The sequence below is a fragment of the Pristiophorus japonicus genome, unplaced genomic scaffold (assembly GCF_044704955.1).
Source record: "Pristiophorus japonicus isolate sPriJap1 unplaced genomic scaffold, sPriJap1.hap1 HAP1_SCAFFOLD_163, whole genome shotgun sequence".
Classification (NCBI taxonomy): Eukaryota; Metazoa; Chordata; class Chondrichthyes; family Pristiophoridae; genus Pristiophorus; species Pristiophorus japonicus.
The window spans coordinates 629,608-649,603 of NW_027251310.1; the positions used below are offsets into that span (position 1 = coordinate 629,608).

The 19,996-nt window shown below is 45.1% G+C and overlaps 2 non-coding genes across 2 annotated transcripts; one reads left to right on the forward strand and one right to left on the reverse strand.

Moving 5' to 3' along the window:
• Positions 1–5,655: 5,655 nt before the first annotated feature.
• Positions 5,656–5,728, reverse strand: trnak-cuu (transfer RNA lysine (anticodon CUU)). The gene has a single exon. It is a non-coding gene; the product is annotated as a tRNA-Lys (tRNA).
• Positions 5,729–14,479: 8,751 nt separating this feature from the next.
• On the forward strand, positions 14,480–14,551 carry trnaw-cca (transfer RNA tryptophan (anticodon CCA)). Its single transcript has one exon. It is a non-coding gene; the product is annotated as a tRNA-Trp (tRNA).
• Positions 14,552–19,996: the final 5,445 nt, after the last annotated feature.

Sequence of the window (19,996 nt, forward strand, 5' to 3'; positions counted from 1 at the left end):
GACCCTGAGATTTAGTATCTCATGATCTACTGACTGAGTTAGCTGGGCTTCTGCAAAATGCACCTTTTTGTCGTTGATTACAGCCAGGCGCCTGTTGGCTCCGCCCCAGATGTTTAAACTTGCTGTCAAGGAACTGCCAGGATCTTCTTGAATGGTGGACCAGGCTCGAGGGGCCGAATGGCCTACTCCGGCCCCTAATCCTTACATGTTTATGATCTTACGACATTTCACAGGAGAACAAACTCGCCCCTGAGCATGTATGAGGAGAAAGCTCCAGAAAATAATCCCGCCTGGTGAGCTTTCGCGTGTGAGGCGAACGTGTTCACCGCTACACTGCGGAAACATCTCCACTTTCAGCACCAGGTCAGACGGAAGTGTTAAGCGAGCAGGTGGACTGCAAAATCCCACTTTTAAGGCATTGGTTGTGGTGTCAAACAATGAGTTTCACTTCATGATTAAAAACAGGAAGTGTCAGAAGTGTGATGTGAACCCACACCTCCAGAGGAGACTGCGACCTAAACACAGAACCTCGGCCATCCTGACTATTTAGGGCTCTTTGTGGCCAACTGCAGGTTTATTTTGAACTTTTGTGTCCTGTCACATGAAATAAATGAGGACAGCAGGAGTATCTCTGTCTGACACCGGGGAAACAGTGAGACAGACCTTGGAGCAAGGGTCTGGTTATTGCCAAACAGCAAAGAAAATATTAATTCCCGAATTACCCTGAAGAACAGTGACCTCGACGTGATCTGGGGTCAGACGCGCTACCGTTGCGCCACGAGGTCGATACAGCACATCGGAAATGTTTGACTATATGAAGGTTTCACAATACAAGGGGCTTTAAAATCCCCGCCCATTCCCACCAGGTGTCAGAAGCAGTGCTCACCTGCCAGTCACCGTATGTTTTTTTGTTCAACGTTTGTGTTGCTTTCACGGGATTGCATCATTAATTAACCCGTCACCTTCTTTTGCACAATGAAAGAAATGCTAACTGAGGCAGAGTCGATACTTCAACCATTTTTTTCTGTGCTTTGCATAGAAACATAGAAACATAAAAACATAGAAAACAGGTGCAGGAGTAGGCCATTCGGCCCTTCGAGCCTGCACCACCATTCAATATGATCATGCCTGATCATTCACCTCAGTACCCCTTTCCTGCTTTCTCTCCATACCTTTGATACCTTTAGCCGTAATGGCCACATTTAACTCCCTTTTGAATATATCTAACGAACTGGCCTCAATAACTTTCTGTGGTAGAGAATTCCACAGGTTCAGAATTCTCTGAGTGAAGAAGTTTCTCCTCATCTCGGTCCTAAATGGCTTACCCCTTGTCCTTAGACTGTGACCCCTGGTTCTGGACTTCCCCAACATCGGGAACATACTTCCTGCCTCTAACCTGTCCAATCCCATCAGACCTGTATATGTTCTATGCGATCCCTTCTCATTCTTCTAAATTCCAGTGAAGAAAAGTCTAGTTGATCCAGTCTTTCTTTACATGTCAGTCCTGCCCTCTCGGGAATCAGTCTGGTGAACCTTCGCTGCACTCCCTCAATAGCAAGAATGTCCTTCCTCAGATTAGGAAACCAAAACTGTACACAATATTCCAGGTGAGGCCTCACCAAGGCCTGCGTCCGCGCACATACAGAGGCTGAATTACAGGACATAGTCGACGTATTTACTGAGGCCTATGAAAGCATGGGCCTTACGCTAAACATCCATAAGACAAAGGTCCTCCACCAGCCTGTCCTCACCGCACAGCACTACCCCCCAGTCATCAAGATCCACGGCGCGGCCCTGGACACCATGGACCACTTCCCACATCTCGGGAGCCTCCTATCAACAAGAGCAGGCATCGACGACGAGATTCAACACGGCCTCCATGCACAAGTGCAGCCTTCGGCCGCTTGAGGAAAAGAGTGTTTGAAGACCAGGCCATCTAAACTGCCACCAGGCTCATGGTCTACAGGGCTGTAGTAATACCTGCCCTCCTGTAAGGCTCAGAGACATGGACCATGTACAGTCGACACCTCAAGTTGCTGAAGAAATATCACCAACGATGTCTCCGCAAGATCCTACAAATCCCCTGGGAGGACAGACGCACCAACATCAACGGCCTTATTCAGGCTAACATCCCCAGCTTTGAAGCACTGACCACACTCGATCAGCTCCACTGGGCAGGCCACATAGTCCGCAAACCAGACACGTGACTTCCAAAGCAAGTGCTCTACTAAGAACTCCTTCATGGCAAACGAGCCAAAGTGAGCAGCAGAAATCTACAAGGACACACTCAAAGCCTCCCTGATAAAGTGCAACATCCCCACTGACACCCAGGAGTCCCTGACCCAAGACCACCCTAAGTGGAGGAAGTGCATCCGAGAGGGCGCTGAGCACCACGAGTCTCAACGCCGAGTGCATGCAGAAATCAAGTGCAGACAGCAGAAAGAGCATTCGGCAAACCTGTCCCACCCATCCCTTCCCTCAACGACTATCTGTCCCACGTGTGATAGGATCTGTGGCTCTAGTATCGGACTGTTCAGCCACCAAAGAACTCACTTTACGAGTGGAAGCAAGTCTTCCTCGATTCCGATGGACTGCCAATGTAGATTCCAAAATTCATGGAAACCCCCCAGTGTTTGGACTCACTGAAAAGGAAATTCGATTCAGGCCTATTAAACATAAAGTTTGGGATTCTAAAAAGCATATGGAAGAAATCTACAATTCTTAACCAAGTTTGGGATTTTAAAAGGCATGTTTGGGCCTGTGGACAAAAGCTGCAGTGACAGAGGGGTGGGATTTAGAGTTTGGATATTGTAGCTAATCAGTTTGTCTGGGGGAGCTCTTTAACCATAGTCAGGGCCCCAGAAAACATTAGCATTTAAACAATCAACCACGGAAGAAACATTATCCACCCTACCCACAGTACCCAAATATCACATCCATATTCCAACACATTTTCAACATGTATAGAAATATCTGGCTCAGCTCAGACTTCCCGAAGCCAAAGCAGTGCTATTACAATGGACAAGAGTTCATCAGTTCATAAATAAGGAGTATCACCATCCCAAATCTATCAACACCAGATTAAAACATTTAATCAAGTCTCAGTTAGCTAGTCCGCCAAAACTTATACAAAGAAGACCACTTAAATCAATGGGCAGCAAAACTTAAACAAAAGAAACGTTAGATTTGGCACGAAGATTAAGCAGCCTCTCAGAGTATAACTGGGAGCCTATCGTACCAAGAGCAACTTATTTTTCTGATCATTACTTTGGAACAACAAGATCAAGATCGAGAGCAAACGGCGAGATAACACAGGAAGAGACATCACGACATCAGAGAAAAGAACTTCAAAAAACCAATCAGTGGAACATCAATACCAACTGACTTGGTAACAGCCATCAACCGGACCACCGCGACCGACGGACCCAACCAGGAAAATCAACCACTAGAAAACCGGGGTCCACGCAAGTTTTCCACTCTACAATTTGTGCCTCGACTGTCCAGCAGGTAAAAATTACCGAAACAACTTAAAACCCGATTGATGACAAAGGGTACCGGCTTCGGGACAATCAGAATACTTCGTCACAGACAAGGCACCGGAAGGCTGGAAGGTAGATCACACCGGTTGTGGGAGAGCTGGTTGGCGGTGACATGGAAGTGTCTGCAGTGTGCGGGACCAGACTGCTTCCACACATCCACAATGAATGTCCCACCCTTTATTTGGGAAAAGTATAACTGAGAGTGGACAAGTTCCATCACGGTCAGAGAAATCTGAAGCTTTAACTGACTGACACCCGAGTTTGGGATTGTCATGTCTGTAAGCATGTAATGCTTGTAGCGCCACACTGTGGATGTGGACGTATTGTGTACTGCAACTGTATAGTTAATCATGAAACAGAACAGGCTCTTTCCGGAGAGTTCCGAGAGAGCAGCCTACATGTTAGGAAGCTGTGTGTGCTGTGCTCTGTGAAGATGTCACAGGGATGTCTTGCAATATGTGCATCTATCAGTCTCTGTGGTGCAATGGATATAGTGCGTTCAGCTATTAACTTCAAGGTTGGTGGATCGTTGCCCATTCAGGGACAAAGCCTTTAATTGTTTTTACCTGAGGATTCTGTGCCGTGCAGTTCCAGGTTATCATTGTGCGTTTTGGCTGCACGAATATATTCCGCAACCATTGCCAGCTGTGCCGTTATCTAGTTATACCAACTGTTACTTGCATTTTCGCGTGGTTGTTCATTGTCTCGTCGCCAATTGATACGCTCATAATAAAGAATGAAACTGAGTACTGTGAACAATGAGTAAGTATGACATTAGCTCCTTTAATAAAACTCCAGAGTGCTTCTATACCGTGCTCCCAATGGATGCTGGAATCCCTTGGGACTCCAACAGGTCGGCCCTCTGGTGGTGGTGTGATACAGATCGCCAAGAGTTAAATACATAACACAAGGTGTGGACGGAAATCAACCATCAAAAGCCCTTTCATTAACCAAAGGGGTTTCCTGCAATTTTCTGATCGCAAAGCGCTTTCAGTCCTTGTCCTTAAAATTGCAGATGTGGAAATTGGGGAGTTTAATGACTTTGAAAGGAGAACATTGTTGTTTGGTGCAGTTCAGGTCAGAGAAATGTTTGTGAAAGGAACGTTTTGCAGAGAGAGGGATTGAGCATTTCAGCTTGTTGCTGAACACTTCTCTCTGGGCACTGAGCTAAGCAGCAGTTTCCGTTGTGTAGCGGTTATCATGTTTGCCTCACACGCGAAAGGTCTCTGTTTCGAGCCTGTGCGGAAACATTATTTGTGAAGCAAAAACTTGTCTGCAATAAAATTGAACAAAAGCTGTCCGGGATACATTGTCGCATGAGCAATGAACATTTTAAAACTAATCTACTCAAATAGAGAGTGTGTAAAATCAGATCGGGGATTTAACTTCATCAAGGATTAAAGTTTCACTCATTATTAAAGTTCAGTTTTTGAAATTTCGGTTGTCTCTGTTCGCATTTCTTTCATTCTGTGAAACAACACTATCGGTTTATACCATCAGATCTAAGTTGCATTTGAAACCCACAAACAACTCATTAATTATTCGCTCTTCCCCAGTTCCAGAGCTCAGAGGGTCATTGTCCATCCCTGGGATGCAACCTACCTCGGACCCGGGCCAAACCTCCCCGTGCACCGATCACAGGCTCAGGAAAACCCCGGGGGAGAGGATATCCCGATCACTGGGCCTTCCAGCAACACTGAACAAGCGCCCGGTCTGAAACTTTCCTGAGGAATAACTTGTAACTGAACCATCCAACAGTCAGAATGGCTGAGCGGTCTAAAGTGCGACATTCAGGTTGCAGTCTCCTCTGGCGGTGTAGATTCGAATCCCACTACTGACATTCAGTGTTTTTAATTACAAACTCATTTGTTTTGACACCACTCTGAAGTGCTTTGGGACATCCATCGAACTTCATAAAATTACTCCACTTCAATTCCAAACGGTGATATCAAATTTACTTCCCAAACCTGGAAACGATCCCGGGTGCCTACATCGAAAGGAATGGTTTTGTGAAGCATTGAAAGGTGCTCTCGAAATATCTCTAAATAATAGAAGATTATGGGTTCATTAATGATGTTTTTCCGTGAAAGCAACATAAATATTAAGGAACAGTAATTGACTAACATGGGGCTCAAACCCACGCCCCTGAGATTAAGAGTCTCATGCTCTACCGACTGAGCTAGCCGGGCTTCTCAACATCTACCCTGTCTATCCCTTTCAGAATATTGTCCGTTTCAACGTGATCACCTCCCATTCTTCGAAACTCCAGAGAGTATCGGCATATTCTACACAATCTCTTATCATTGGACAGCCCTCTCATCCCAGGAATCAATCTGTTGAACCTCTGTTGCACCATCTCCAAGGCAAGTATATCCTTCCTTAGATAAGTACTATGGGCGAATATCCTGTTTTTCTGCTGATTCTAAGGTTGTATAAAAAGTTATTAAAATTCAACAGTCGCTGGGGAAACATATTTGTATTTCCTTCAGTGTGCAATACATGTGGGTGCATTAATGCTGATTGAAACAATTATTCAGTATTTCACCGACTTGAATTATTTTTAATCAACTTGCTCTGTAACAATGCTTTCCCTGACCGAAAATCAAACACTGACCACAGCAATGAGAGTACCAAACACTAACCACGAGACAGCCAGGGAGCACTGTTTGCAGTTGCCCCATAGTACCGAATATATTGCCCACAGTACAAGAGTAAGGAACTCTTGCTACAATTGTACAGGGCCCTGGTGAGACCACACCTGGAGTACTGCACACAGTTTTGGTCTCCTTATCTGAGGAAGGATGTACTTGCCGGGGAGGCGGTACAACAGAGATTCACCAGATTGATTCTTGGGATGAGAGGACTGTCTTAAGTTGAGAGATTGTGTAGAATGGGACTATACTCTCCGGTAGTTTAGAAGAATGAGAGGTGATCTCATTGAAACACACAATATTCTGAAGGGGATTGACAGGGTAGATGCTGAGAGGTTGTATCCCCCGGGTTGGAGTATCTAGAACCAGGGGGCACAGTCTCAGGTTAAGGGGTCGGCCATTTAAGACAGAGATGAGGAGGAATTTCTTCACTCAGAGGGTTATGAATCTGTGGAATTCTCTGCCCCACAGGCCTGTGGATGGTGAGTCTCTGAATATATTCAAGGCTGCGTTCGATAGATTTTATGAGTCTCGGGGAATCAAGGGATCGGGAGATCGAGCGGGAAAGTGGAGTTGAGATCGACGATCAGTCATGATCTTATTGAATGGTTGAGCAGTCTTGAGGAGCCGTATGGCCTACTACTGCTCCGATTTCTTATGTTGTTACCTGTGCTGGCTCTGTGAAAGAAATTTCCAATTAGTCCCATTCCCCAGCACCCTGCAAATGTTTCTTATTCAACTATATTTCCCTTTGGAAAGTTAATATTAAATCTGCTTCCAAAACCCTGTCAGGCAGAAAAATATTCACATTAATTTTTTACATCCCCATTTTAGACATTACTTTCCCTGCTTTGCATGTCATGCGTGGGCAAATGCATGGCAGATGAAGTATGATGTGGATAAATGTGAGGTTATCCACTTTGGTGGTAAAAACAGAGAGACAGACTATTATCTGAATGGTGACAGATTAGGAAAAGGGGAGGTGCAATGAGACCTGGGTGTCATTGTACATCAGTCATTGAAGGTTGGCATGCAGATACAGCAGGCGGTTAAGAAAGAAAATGGCATGTTGGCCTTCATAGCGAGGGGATTTAAGTACAGGGGCAGGGAGGTGTTACTACAGATGTACAGGGCCTTGGTGAGGCCGAACCTGGAGTATTGTGTACAGTTTTAGTCTCATAAATTGAGGAAGGACATTCATGCTATTGAGGGAGTACAGTGAAGGTTCACCAGACTGATTCCCGGGATGGCGGGACTGACATATCAAGAAAGACTGGATCAACTGGGTTGTATTCACTGGAGTTCAGAAGAATGAGAGGGGATCTCAGAAACATTTAAAATTCTGACGGGGTTCGACAGGTTAGATGCAGGAAGAATGTTTCCAATGTTGAGGAAGTCCAGAACCAGGGGTCACAGTCTAAGGAAAAGGGTTAAGCCATTTCGGACCGAATGAGGAGAAACTTCTTCACCCAGACAGTGGTGAACCTGTGAAATTCTCTACCACAGAAAGTTGTTGAGGCCAATTCACTAAATATATTCAAAAACGAGTTAGATGTAGTCCATACTACTTGGGGGATCAAGGGGTATAGCGAGAAAGCAGAAATGGGGTACTGAAGTTGCATGTTCAGTCATGAACTCATTGAATGGCGGTGCAGGCTCAAAGGGCCGAATGGCCTACTCCTGCACCTATTTTCTATGTTTCTATTTTTCTGTGAATTATTATCTTGTCTCATTTTACACACTGCATTTTCGGACATTGCTTTAAAATGTTTGGTGCCTGCGACACCAGCCATTGTTAGATTTAGTCACACACCATCCTGACTTGGAAATATATCGGTCATTCCTTCATCGTCGCTGGGTTAAAAGTCTAGAACTCGCTCCCGAACAGCTCTGTGGGAGCACCTTCTCCACACGGACTGCAGCAGTTCAAGATGGTGGCTCACCACCACCTTCTCAAGGGCAATTAGGGTTGGGCAATAAATTCTGGCCTTGCCAGTGACACCCAGATCCTGTGAACTAATATAATAAAATACTATTTTAGGAGTCTGGTTCTAAATATTCTTTGCTGACGACACCAGGAATCTGGGGCAACTTTTGTCAAATTGGGCTCAAAACTGGAGCGGTAATTCCTACCGTACACAGAAAATAGAATCAATATTAAAGATAAAATCACATGGTGCTCATTTTCAGAATCAACGCAGTAAGATTTGAAATAAAGTGAAAGAATTTCACAGTGAAAGGATTTGGAAATTAAATGTGACTTGTATTTCGCTCTTTAATTAAACTTTGTGGCGTCTGTCTGCCATTCATGTCTCTGTTGAATAAGGAAGGAGGGGTTTGACATTGACCAGACTGCACTGTTCCTGATATTTGTGGGCTCATCGTTTATAATGAGATGTTTCTTAACTATTGGTCAGTGCCCACTTTAGCTCAGCCGTTGCTTTGTAGTACCAACTTTGTGAAACGTTTGAATTTGTCTTAATGCACTTGCTGCCTGGTGTTTTTGTTGTCATTTTCAATGCCCTTCTTTCGCACTGAAACAAAGTGTAACCGTGTTTTTAAATTAGCAGTGCGAGTTTTTGCAGGGCATATTTCAATGCTTCACAAAACCTTTCCAATCACTTCAGTTATCAGGGTTCGATTCCCAGTTAGGGAAGTAATTTTGCTACCACTAAGTGAAGTAATTTAATTAAATTACACAGATGACCCAAAGCACTTCAGACTGGTGTCAAAACAAATGCGTTGATAATTAGAAATAAGGAATGTCAGAAGTTGGACTTGAGTTTCTGGGATGGAGTATAAATAACCCTCTGTGCACTGGAACTGGGAAGGGTGAATAATGAATGAATTGTTTCTGGGTTTGAAATGCAGCTTAGATCTGCTGGTATTAACCGATAGCATTGTTGAGCAGTATGAAAGAAATGCTAACATGATCACTGAGGGTCAGTCGAAACTTCAACAACTTCATTTTAATAATTTGTGAAACTTTAATCATTGAAGAAGTTTTATTTCCTTTCTGATTTTACACAGTCTGTATTTTAGGAGACTTTTAAATGTTCATTGCTCATCATGGGATCAGAGAGGTTTACAGGACGGAAGGAGGGAATGAACAATTAAAATCAGTTTTATTTACAAAAATAAAATTTTCATTTGGGCTCGAACCAGGGATTTTTCGCGGGTGAGGCGAACATGATAACCGCTTCACGAAAGAAACTGCTGCTTAGTGCAGTACCCAGAGAGAAGTGTTCAGCGATAAGCTGAAATGCTGAATCCGTTTCTGCAAAAAATTCCTTTCAAAAAAATTTCTCTGACCGAAACGGCACAAAACAAAAATGTTCCTTTCAAATGTGCCAATTATTTTCGTTTTGCTTTTATTTTGCTTTCATGGGATAAAATAATTAATGGTTCGATAAGCTTCTTTTACACAATGAAAGAAATGCTAACTGAGGGAAAGTCAATCCGTCAATAACTTGTTCTGTGCTCTGCATGTTTGTAATGTCGCCAAGTTTGCTGATGATACAAAGATAGGTGGGAAAGCAAGTTGTGAGGAGGACACAAACAATCTGCAAAGCGATATTGATAGGATCAGTGGGTGGGCAGAAATTTGTCAGATGGAGTATAATGTGGGAAATATGAGGTTATCCACTGTGGTAGCAATAATAAAAAAGCAAATCATTATTTAAATGGGGAGAGATTACGAAATGCTGCGGTGCAGAGGGACCTGGGGGCCCTTGTACATGAAACACAAAAGGTTAGTATGCAATACAGCAAGTAATTAGGAAGGCCAATGGAATGTTAGTCTTTATGACAAGGGGGATGGAGTATAAAAGCAGGGAAATCCTGCTACAACTGTACAATTGTGAGACCACCAAGTGCAGAAACTCTAAAGGAATATAAGAAGTGCAGGGGTGTAATTAAAAAATATATCAGGAAGGCAAAGAGAGAGCATGAAAAAATGTTGACAAGTAAAATCAGGAAAAACACAAACACAAAGACATTAAGTGTAAGAGGATAACTGTAGAAAGAGTGGAGCCTATTAGAGACCACAAAGGAAATCTGTGTGTGGAGGCAGAAGACATGGCTATGATTCTTCATCGATACTTTGCCTCTTTTTCACAAAAGAGAGGGGCTGTTGATGTAGCACTTCAAAGACCAGACCTCGTCCGGGTGAAATGTGCCCGCACTGTCTCAGTTGCTTTTCAACCGAGAGCACCTCTGGTTCTTCTAAAGAATCGAGTCGAGTAGGTCTCAATTCAACATCAGCTCTTTATTTCTCCAGCATATGCACGATGTTTTAGAAATATATTAAGAACAATGGATAACTAAAGAAAGGGTGGGTCTATTTGATACCATGAGGGTAATCGGTGTGTGGAGGCGGAAGATGTGGAGATGGTTCTGAATGAATACTTTGCGTCTGTTTTCACAAAAGAGAGGGGCAATGCAGACACTACTATCAAGGAGAAGAAGTGTGAAATATTAGATGAAATAAACATAGTGACAGATGAGGTATTAAGAGGTTTAGCAGCTGTGAAAGTGGATATCCCCAGGCCCGGATGAAATGCATCCCAGGCTGTTAAGTGAAGCAAAAGAGGAAATAGCAGAGGCTTTGACCATCATTTTCCAATCCTCTCTGGCTTCAGGTGTGGTGCCAGAGAACTGGAGGGCTGCTAACGTTGTCCCTTTGTTTAAGAAGGAAGAAAGGGAGAGAACTAGTAATTACAGGCCAGTTAGCCTAACCTCGGTGGTGGGTAAATTATTGGAAAAAACCTAAAAGACAGGATAAATCTTCACTGAGAAAGACACGAATTAATCAACGACAGTCAGTACGGATTTGTTAAGGGAGGGTCGTGTCTGACTAACTTGATTGAATTTTTTGGGGAGGTAACCAGGAGGGTCGATGAAGGCAAAGCATATGATGTAGTGTGTATGGATTGTAGTAAAGCTTTTGATAAGGTCCCACATGGCAGACTGGTCACAAAAGTAAAAGCCCTGGAATCCAGGGCAAAGTGTCAAGTTGGATCCAAAACTGGCTCGGAGGCAGGAAGCAAAGGGTAATGGTTGATGGGTGTTTTTGAGACTGGAAAGATGTTTCCAGTGGGGTTCCACAGGGATCAGTACTAGGGCCCTTGATTTTTGTGATTTACATCAATGATCTACACTTGAATATAGGGGTTATGATTAAGAAATTTGCAGTTGATACTAAAATCTGCGGTGTGGTTGATAATGAAGAAGAAAGCTGCGGAATGCAGGAGGAAATCAATCAACTGGTCAGGTGGGCAGAACAGTGGCAAATGGAGTTTAATCTGGAGAAGTGTGAGGTCATGCATTTTGGGAGGGCTAAAAAGGAAAGGGAATACACATTAAATGGTCGGACACTGAGAAGTGTAGAGGAACAAAGGGACATAAGAACATAAGAACATAAGAAATAGGAGCAGGAGTTGGCCATACGGCCCCTCGAGCCTGCTCCGCCATTTAATACGATCATGGCTGCTCCGATCATGGACTGGGTCCACTTACCTGCCCGCTCCACATAACCCCTTATTCCCTTATCGTTTAAGAAATTGTCTGTATCTGTCTTAAATTTATTCAACGACCCAGCTTCCACAGCTCTCTGTGGCAGCGAATTCCACAGATTTACAACCCTCTGAGAGAAGACATTTCTCCTCATCTCAGTTTTCAATGGGCGGCCCCTTATTCTAAGATTATGCCTCCTAGTTCTAGTCTCCCCGATCAGTGGAAACATCCTCTCTGCATCTATCTTGTCAAGCACCCTCATAATCTTATACGTTTCGATAAGGTCACCTCTCATTCTTCTGAATTCCAAAGCGTAGAGGCCCAACCTACTCAACCTCTCCTCATAAGTCAACCCCCTCATCTCCGGAATCAACCTAGTGAACCTTCTCTGAACTGCCTCCAAAGCAAGTATATCCTTTCGTAAATATGGAAACCAAAACTGCACGCAGTATTCCAGGTGTGGCCTCACCAATACCCTGTACAACTGCAGCAAGACTTCCCAGCTTTTATACTCCATCCCCTTTGCAATAAAGGCCAAGATTCCATTGGCTTTCCTGATCATAAATTTAATTTAAGACAGAGATAGACAGTTTCTTAACTGATAAGGGAATAAGCGGTTATGGGGAGCGGGCAGAGAAGTGGACCTGAGCCCATGTTCGTATCAGCCATGAATGTATTAAATGGAGGAGCAGGCTCGAGGGGCCGTATAGCCTACTCCTGCTCCTGTTTCTTATGTTATGTTCTTATCACCTGCATAGTAACCTTTTGTGTTTCATGCAAAATTACCCCAGGTCCCGCTGTACTGCAGCACTTTGCAATCTTTCTCCACTTAAATAATAACTTGCTCTTCGATTTTTTCTGCCAATGTTCATAACCTCACACTTTCCAACATTGTACTCCATCTGCCAAATTTTTGCTCACTCACTTAGCCTGTTTATGTCCTTTTGAAGATTTTTTGTATCCTCTTCACACATTGCTTTTCCTCCCATCTTTGTATCATCAGCATACTTGGCAATGTTGCACTCGATCCCTTTTCCCAAGTCATTAATATAGATTGTAAATAGTTGGGGCCCCAGCATCGATCCCTGCGGCATCCAACTAATTACTGATTGTCAAACCGAGAATAAACCATTTATCCCGACTCTCTGTATTCTGTTAGTTAGCCAATCCTCCATCCATGCTAATATATTACCGCCAACCCCGTGAACTTTTATCTTGTGCAGTAACCTTTTATGTGGCACCTTGTCAAAATGCCTTCTCGAAGTAAAAATACATCACATCCACGGGTTCCCCTTTATCCACCCTGTTCATTACATCCTCAAAGAATTAATAATTGCTGTAATCACCATGAATACCTATACTTTCTGTGATAGACCGAGCTTACAGACTATCTGCCTTCTCCTGCCCTTTGCCGGGCACGTGTTCCGGGTTTAATTTTACAAACTGTGTGAGTTCGCTGATCGCGGGGAGATGGTTGGTGCCTCTGTGGCCCCACTGTGAGGATGTGGAAGTGAACACGGTGGCTGGGTGATCCATGACATTTCTGTAAAGGGCAGCGGAGGAGAAGGATTGAGAACTTTCAGTGTGGGACAGAAGTTGTTTCAGGTGAGCCAACACATTCCTGATCAGCACAGAGGGAGCTCACTGGTCAGCTCCCCTTTGTTGGGGTTGCTGTGCCAGAGGTTTCTGCAGTCCAGCGGTTATCACGTTTTCTTTACATGAGACAGGGCCCTGGTTCAATCCTGGCCACGAACTTTATGTTTAAACTTGCTATAGAGGAACAATCAGAGGCGAGTTTATTCTCCTGGCAAATGCTGCCTGATCTGCTGAGTTTTCCACCATTTGCTGTTTTTATTTGTTATTTATTCTCCTGGCAAAAGGGCTCCATTATTCATTCATTGCTCTTTATTTCACTTCAATAAATACATAACTTTCAGTGAGAGAAAACGGATCCACCGGGGACCTTTCGTGTGTGAGGCCAACGTGATATCCGCTACACTGCAGCCCATCAAAGGGCGAGAAACGACTGAATATAAATGATGAGCTCACAAATATCAGGGGCAGTGCAGTCTGGTCAACGTCAAACCCTCCTTTCTTATTCAGCAGTGGCATGAACGGGAGTCAGATGCCATAAAGTTTAATTAAAGACATAAATACAAGTAACACTTCCAAATATTTTCACTGTAAAATTCTTTCACTTTATTTGAAATCCTACTGAATTGAATCTGAAAATGAGCACCGTGGGATTTTATCCTCACTACTGATTCTATTTTCTGTGCACGGTAGGATTAACCGATGCTGTTAAATTTGACAAAAGTTGCCCCAGATTCCTGGTGTTATCGGCAATGAAGGTTTTGAACCAGAATCCTAAAATACAGTGTGTAAAATGGGTTAATATGCAGAAGAACATAAGAACATAAGAAATAGATGCAGGAGTCGGCCATACGCCCCTCGAGCCTGCTCCGCCATTTAATACGATCATGGCCGATCCGATCATGGACTCGGGTCCACTTCCCTGCCCGCTCCCCAAAGCACAGGACAAATGATTGAAGTATCGACTGTCCCTCAGTTAGCATTTCTTTCATTGTGCAAAAGAAGGTGAGGGGTTAATTAATGATGCTTTCCCGTGAAAGCAACACAAATGTTTCAGAAAAAAACATACAGTGACTGGCAGGTGAGCGCTGCTTCTGACACCTGGTGGGAATGGGCAGGGATTTTAAAGCCACTTGTATTGTGAAACCTTCATATTGATGAACATCCCACACTTTCTCTGTAGACCTCGTGGCGCAATGGTAGCGCGTCTGACTCCAGATCAGAAGGTTGCGTGTTCAAATCATGTCGGGGTCACTGTATTTTTGGAAATTGTTCTTCCAGAATTAATATTTTCTTTGCTGTTTGGCAATAACCAGACCCTTGCTCCAAAGTCTGCCTCACTGTTTCCCCGGTGTCAGGCAGAGATACGCCTGGTGCCCTCATTTATTTCATGTGACAGGACACAACAGTTCAAAATCAACCTGCAGGTGGCCACACCCAGCATTGCATAGTCAGGATGTCCGAGCGGTCTCAGGTGCTGTGTTCCGTTTGCAGTTTCCTCTGGAGGTGTGGATTTGAATCTGACATTTCCTACTTTTTATCATTAAGTGAAACTCATTGTTTGACACCACAACTCACTCCTAAAAACTGGGATTCAGCAGTTCACCTGCTCGCTTCACATTTCCGTCTGACCTGCTGCTGAAAGTGGAGATGTTTCCGCAGTGTCGCGGTTCACATGTTTGCCTCACAAGTGAAAGCTCACTGGGCGGGAATATTTTCTGTAGCTTTCTCCTCATGCATGCTCAGAGGCGAGTTTGTTCTCCTGTGAAAGGTCATAAGATCATAAGCATGGAAGGATTAGGGGCCGGAGTAGGCCATTCGGCCCCTCAAGCCTGGTCCACTATTCAAGAAGATCCTCGCAGTTCCTCAACAGCAAGTTTAAACATCTGGTTATGTTCCTAACATCATTTGAACCGCAGTGTTTCCGTGGCGTCATTGTTATCACGTTCGCTTCACACGCGAAAGGATCCCGGGCGGAACGTGATTTTTGAGACTATTTTTGCTGTGAAATAAATTGAACAAAAGCCGCCCCAGATTCCTTGTCACATGAGCAATAAACATTTTAAACCAGTCACCTAAATACACAGTGTTATGTCTTGAATAAAGAATCTGACCAGAAACTGCAAACTGAAAGTAAGGTGTGACCGTCGTCCTTTATTACAAGTCTCCAGTGTGCCTCTCCAACCTGTGAGGCCTCCTGGTGTACAGGTGCTCCCAAGGGATTGTGGGATCCCTTGGGACTCCAGTGGATGAGCTCTCTGATGGTTAAACAAGGTATTTACAGGTTTATATATGTAACAACACTCCCCCGGCACCGCTCCCCCCAGCCTCCCCAAAGTCAGCAGTGTAACTATTTACAATTTGAGTCAATCTGTGGCCTTCATTTCCCTGGTTGAACTTCTCGGTGCAAATGCTGGTTTTGGTGAGTCATTTGTTGGGCCCTCACTGGCCTGCTGGGCGTGGTGAGTCCTGCTGGGCTACTGCGGGTGATGGGTTCTGCTTCGTGGTCAACCGCTGGGTTGATTGCCACTTGTGTGTGTGTTGGAGGAGCGAAAAAGGTAGAGTCTATTGTGGGTTGTTCTGGATAGTCCGTGAATCTGAGTTTGGATTGGTCCCAGTGTTTCCTGCAGGTGAGTCCATATGAAAGTTTGACCAGGAACACCCTACTCCCCTCTTTGGCCACGACAGTGCTGGGAAGCAACTTGGGACCTTGTCTATAGTTCAACATAAATACAGGATAATTAATCTCGATTTCGCGTGACACATTTGCTTGATCATGATATGTATTCTCTTGAAGCCGCCTGCTCTCTACCTGTTTGTGTAGATCAGGGTGGTCTAACGAGAGCCTTGTCTTAAGTGCCCTTTTCATGAGCAGTTCCGCGGAGGGAACCCCGGTGAGCGAGTGGGGTCTTATGCGGTAACTGAGCAGGACTCGGGATAGGTGACACTGCAGTGAGCCCTCAGATACCCTCTTCAAGCTCTGCTTGATTGCTGCACTGTTCTCTCTGTCTGACCATTGGATGTTGGTTTAAACGGGACAGATGTGAAATGTTTGATCCCATTGCGTGTCATGAACTCTTTGAACTCAGCACTGGTGAAGCACAGCCCATTGTCACTGACAAGAACGTTAGGCAGGCCGTGCATGGCAAACATGATCCGCAAGCTTTCAATGGTGGCAGCGGACATCATCTCACATTCAATCACTTGGAGTACGCATCTACAACCACAAGGAACATTTTACCCAAGAACGGGCCTGCATAGTCGACGTGTGCCCTAGACCACGGTTTGGAGGGCCAAGACCAAAAACTTAGCAGCGCCTCCCTGGGTACATTGCTTAACTGCGAGCATATATTACATCTGTGAACGCAGGACTCTAAGTCCGCATCGATACCGGGCCACCACACGTGGGATCTGGCTATCGCTTTCGTCATTACAATGCCTGGGTGGGTACTGTGGAGATCACTAATGAAAGTGTCCCTGCCCTTTATTGGCACCACTACTTGATACAGTCTGCCTGTATGGACATTTTATCTCTGCGCCGCTGGTACGGCTTTGTTTCTTCCTGCATCTCTAATGGAACACTAGACCAACTCCCGTGGAGCACACAGTTTTTTACTAAGGACAATGAGGGATCTGGGCTCATCTAGGTTCTAATCTGTCGGGCGGTAACAGGTGATTGCTCACTCTCGAATGCTTCTATTACCATAACTAAATCTGGGGGCTGTGCCATCTCCACCCCTGTGGTGGGCAATGGCAGCCTACTGAGAGCAGCGGCACAGTTTTCTGTGCCTGGTCTGTGGCGGATGGCGTAGTTGCATGCGGAAATGTGGGTGCCCATCTCTGGATGCGGGCCGATGCATCTGTATTTATCCCCTTACTTTCAGAAAAGAGGGATAAAAGTGGCTTATGGTCAGTTTCCAATTCAAATTTGAGACCAAACAGATATTGTTGCATTTTTTGCACTCCATAAACACATGATAACACTTCTTTTTTGATCATGCTGTAGGCCCTCTCAGCCTTAGACAGACTCCTGGATGTACAAATAACCAGTTGCAATTTCCCAGATTCATGAGCTTGATGCAATACACACTCAACATCGTATGACGACGCATCACATGCTAGCACCAAACGCTTACATGCATCATACAGCACAAGCAATTTGGTTGAGTATAACAGTTTTCTAGCTTTTACAACGGCATTTTCTTGGCTTTTACCCCATACCCATTCGTTTTCTTTATGCAGTAAAGCGTGCAGTGGTTCGAACAGTGTTCTGAGACCTGGTAAGAAGATACGAAAGTACTTCAGGAGTCCTGGAAACGACCGCAGCTCTGTCACGTTCTGTGGCCTTGGTGCGTTGTCGATTGCCTCCATCTACGAATCGGTGGGCCTGATGCCGTCCGCCGCAATTCTTCTCCCCAGGAACTCCACTTCAGGCGCCAGGACAATGCACTTCGAGCATTTTAACCTTTGCCCCACGCGATTAAGCCGACTAAGAACCTCCTCCAGGTTCTGCAGATGCTCATCTGTGTCCCGACCTGTAACCAAGATGTTGTCCTGGAAGACCGCGGTGCGTGGGACCAAATTCAGTAAGCTTTCCATGTTTCTCTGGAATATTGCCGCAGCTGATCGAATCCCAAATGGGCATCTGTTGTGAATGAAGAGATCTTTGTGCGTGTTGATGCAGGTGAGGCCCTTCGATGATTCCTCCAGCTCCTGCGGCATGTAGGCTGAGGTCAAGTCCAGCTTCGTGAACGTCTTTCCTCCGCCAGCGTCGCAAAAAGGTTGTCTGCCTTTGGTAGTGGGTATTGATCCTGAAGGGAGAAACATTTGATAGTTACTTTGTAATCACCACAGAATCTGACGGTGCCCTCTCCCTTGAGGACTGGAACAATCGGACTGGTCCGCTCGTTGAATTCGATCAGCAAAATGATGCCCTCTCGTTGCAGCCTGTCCAGCTCGATCTCCACCCTCTCTCTCATCGTGTACGGTACTGCTCTCGCTTTGTGATGGATAGGTCGCGCCCCTTTAATTAGGTGGATCAGCACTTTTGCTTTTGGAACTTCATGATGCCTGGTTCGAACAACGAGGGGAATTTGTTTAAGACCTGGGCAGACGAAATGTTGTCGACGGGCGAGAGCACCCGGATGTCGTTCCAGTTCCAGCGTACATTCCCAGCCAGCTCCTGCCGAGCAGCGTGGGGCCATCGCCCGGTACCACCCAGAGTGGTAACTTGTGTATCGCTCCATCGTAGGAGACCTTTACAGTAGCACTGCCGATTACGGGAATCAGTTCATTTGTGTAAGTTCTCAGTTTAGTGCGAATGGGAGTCAGGACTGGACTTGAGGCCTTGCTGCACCACAATTTATCAAGTCTTTCTGCTCATAATGGACTGGCTCACGTCCATGTCTTACTCCATTGACACTGGGAGTCCATTTAATTCAACCTTCAACATTATCGGGGGCACTTTGTGGTAAATGTATGCACCCCATATACCTCTACCTCCTCGGTCTGATGCTCTGGTTCGTTGTGATCTGCCGTGGATCTGCCCTCCTCTGCAACATAGTGGTTTGCAGGATTAGCAGAGTTTGCAGCTTGCCTGCACATTCGTTGCAGGTGTCCCATTGTTCCACAGCCCGTGCAAACGTATCCTTTGAAGCGGCATGAATGGAAACGATGATCACCCTCGCAGCGGCTCAAGGTGTTAATGGCGTAGCATTCATCACCCTTGATGTTGGACTCTGAGACATCTGCAGACGTACAGCTGCAGGCATGTGAGGCCTGCCCTGTACGTAACGATTTGAAAACAACATTACTTTGTTCACAGTACTTGTACAGCACTCGTGTGCTGAGAGATTTGATTGGTATTGTCACTGGTGGCGATAAACGCTTGGGCTATCGCTATGGCTTTACTCAAGGTTGGGGTCTCGACTGTCAAAATTAGTTTACGAAGTATTACTTCATGGCCAATGCCAAGTACAAAGAAGTCCCTGAGAATGTGCTCCAAATATCCTTCAAATTCCAAATGCCTGCAAGGTGTCTTTGCTCGATGACATAGCTCGCCACTTCCTGGCCTTCAGACCTTTTGCACATGCAGAACCGGAACCTCGCCGTCAGAACGCTTTCATTTAGGTTAAGATGCTCCCGGAACAGTGTGCACAAATCAACATACGATTTCTCTGTGCATTTCGCTGGAGCAAGCAGCTTTTGTATGAGGCCATAAATGGTGCCCCGCAAACAGTGAGGTGAATCGCCCTTCCTTTGGCAGCATTCGCTTCTCCTTCCAGCTCGCTGGCCACGAAGTTTTGGTCGAGTCGCTCCACTAAGGTATCCCAATCATCTCCCTCCGAAAATTTCTCCAGGATGCCCATTGGTCTCTGCATCATTGCGGTGGGGTTCGTCATCTGTATCTCATCACCAGTTGTAGTGCATGACTAAAGAGTCTGACCAGATACTGTGAGCTCAAAGTAATTTGTGACCTTAGTATTTTATTACAGGTCTCCAGAGTGCTTCTCCAGGCTGTGAGGCCTCCTTCAGTACAAGTGCTCCCAAGGGATTGTGGGATCTCTTGGGACTCCAGGGGATGAGCCCTCTGGTGGTTAAACAAGGTATTTACAGGTTTACATACATAACACTTGTTTGCATAAGTTCTATGCAAATTGAAAGGGCTCATTCGGTATTTAAACGTGGAATCTCTCGCAA